The sequence below is a fragment of the Vanessa tameamea genome, chromosome 23 (genome assembly GCF_037043105.1).
Source record: "Vanessa tameamea isolate UH-Manoa-2023 chromosome 23, ilVanTame1 primary haplotype, whole genome shotgun sequence".
NCBI lineage: Eukaryota > Metazoa > Arthropoda > Insecta > Lepidoptera > Nymphalidae > Vanessa > Vanessa tameamea.
In genome coordinates this window covers 7,020,253-7,023,200 of record NC_087331.1, presented here as the reverse complement: position 1 = coordinate 7,023,200, position 2,948 = coordinate 7,020,253, and positions in this window count along the sequence as shown.

Below are 2,948 nucleotides of genomic sequence, written 5' to 3'. Positions count from 1 at the left end.
ATAGATAAAAAGTAGGGACGTTTAATTGTTTTTTTAACAATTAAATTAAAATAAATCTTAATCCAGATAAATAAAATTAATTTCAGAATTATGCTTCATCACAGATCACCACAGTGATCATGATTTGTTTTTTTTTTCTAAATAACGTGTTTATTCTTTTCTATGAATCATTATCATGAAATAGACGACCAAGATCAATCAGTCAGACAGTTTATAGAAAATATTATAAGTAAAGATTTTAAGATTAAATTAAACAAAAATATAAGTAGTGGTAGTACACATATTTAATACTTAATATATTATATGAGTTCTTGTAACGACATATTGAAATATAGTACCTATACCTAATTTTTTTTTTTTAAAACTTAACTATGAAAACTTCTTAAAAAGGAATATTTTCGTTTTTTGTAACACATACACTTTTACTTTTTATGTAAATATTTTATTTAAATAAACTCTAAATTATGTCATTTACTAAAAAATCCCTTTCAATTCTCGAAGGAACCCCAAAAACTACCCACAAGTCAATCGCCAAACTCCGTTCTGTGAAACACCCGACCCCTCTCCCCAAACCCCCTTTTCAGACCTTTTTCTCCCCCTATTTGCCCCCGAATTACCGCTCACCCCTTAACCGCGGTCTTCAGTGACAGTTCAATAAAGCACGGCGACCAATCGTGGCAAACGTCGCCCGGTATAAGCCAATAGGATTAACGCTATTCCCGTCTCTGTTACGAATTAGTTAGTTTGTATTTATGCATCTCGCTCACACTTATAGTCTGCGAATTCTTGATTCGATTGCGATTGATTTCTTTATTCGAATTTTCTTTTGTTTGCATCCCGTTAAGCGGGTTTCGGTTATTGTGTGTTGAATTAGGTTCTTTATCTAGGTACGATAGTGGGGATATTAAAACATTTAAAAAAAAAATTAAAAAAATCTCTATGCTAATTACAAATTTTACTTTTATAAGTAATACATTTTTGTTATTATAAACCTTTTTTTAATATAATTATGTAATAAAAAATACTTTGATTAATTAAAATAAATTTAGAAAAAAATGTTTGGTTTCAATTCAATTACGATAATTAACACTTTAAGAGGATTTCGACGTGATTTTCATTTGCTTTGTAGTTAACGCTTTTAGATGAACTGTAAGCTATGTTTCATCACGTTCTTACACAAGGGGAATGCTAATGGAAGCTTTTGCGAAATCGGAAGCTTTTGGAAATAAATTACTCAATAATATAGATCTCGGTCTTTTTACTCTATTTAAATAGATATTTTGCATCTATATCGAAATTTAATGTTTATTTTTAAATTGCCAATTATATAAGTATCAAAAATACAAAAAGAACACATAACACTTACTTAGTAAAACTTCAAGGTTAAATTTGAGTTTTTTATGGGTAAAAATCAATGAAATATTTACAACACAAAGATTTGTTTCTTATACGTTACATGTGGTTCAGGCCTATTTTGTTTTTAATAACACGAAAACAATATGCGAATACTTCATGGTAAGTGGTCACTTTTGCTCAATCATTGGGATTGCCCAGCAATTAGACATATACGGGCTGCTATTTTTATATACTTATTTAACCTCCTTGGTTATACTTGAAAACAGAAATCTTAATTTTACCTAGTTACAAGTAAAACTAATTACTCTACTAAATTAGTAATAACTGGTTCTGTCCTGTTAAAAACGAATATTGGACTATACCTACGACTGGACGTTCTACAGCGGATCTGTTTACATGCACAAATATGTAAGTATGTTTGGGTGCAGGATTTCATTCAATAGTTAGGATCCTCAAGATATTTTCGCTCACCATTGAGTCGAAAAAGAAATAGGCTATTTAATGTATGTGAACTTCAAATAGCCCATTACAACTCAAACTGGGGGCCTGAATTTGAATCTGATTGTAGGTCTTAACTTATCTGTATCGTAAAACCGTTTGGACCATAATTTTTTTATTATGGGACATGCTTATCGTACCTCATTAAGGTGTGTTAAAATCTTTAGTAGTTATGTATATTATATATAATATACATAAGTAAATAAGTAAGAACTTAGTTTGTAATACGGAACCAAATTATTGATTTCGCAGACAAACCAGTCACCTGGTTTTGCTAACATTCTGTTAACTCACACTTTAAACATTAAAGATGCAGAATAAATTTAAAACTAAAGTCAATCCTGCATACCATTAAAATGGCTATTCAGAGAATATTATTTCCAAAATTGAAAGCCAATTTTTAATCACAAAATACGTACATAGTACCTAATCTTTAACTAACGAAATTATTTTTGTTTGCCTTTGAAATTTTGAATTGAATTTTTCGAGATCTCTTTGCTTAATCTTTTCTTGGTTAACTCCTTAACGTTAAAGGACTCCTCCTTTGAGAACCGTGGCCTCACGTGGTAATAGACACATACAATTAACGTAGGTATACATTTTTGTTGTTAGTTAATTTCTACGTATTTAGTTGTTCTTGTAGCTTTAATTGTTTTCTATGAAAATTTATCTGTTTTATCCTGGTCAACTCTGTCCCTGATAGATTAAGAAAACAAAAACATTTTCAACTGACGTATATTTTCTCTCATATTCAAAGGATACGATTAAATATTCTTAAAACTTACATAGTCCATAGTACGTCCATTAAAGGGCTTATTCTGCGTCATATTATCTTAAGTAAAAGGGAGTAATAATAGATACGTCACCGACAATTATTTTAATCTTCGCAGTTCAATGGATACAAATTGGATAATGGACGCCGCGGGTGGCGCTTGCGTTCCCGCTGTGATGTCAAGAGCAGGTGACGTTTGGACTGTCATGGCGGGCTAGCGGAAATTTGACAACGAATTTGGCGGGAATAGTTAATATTTTCATTAAAGTTCCACTAAGCGAGTAATCGAATGGGAATCTCACAATGCTAGGTATTGCTATTA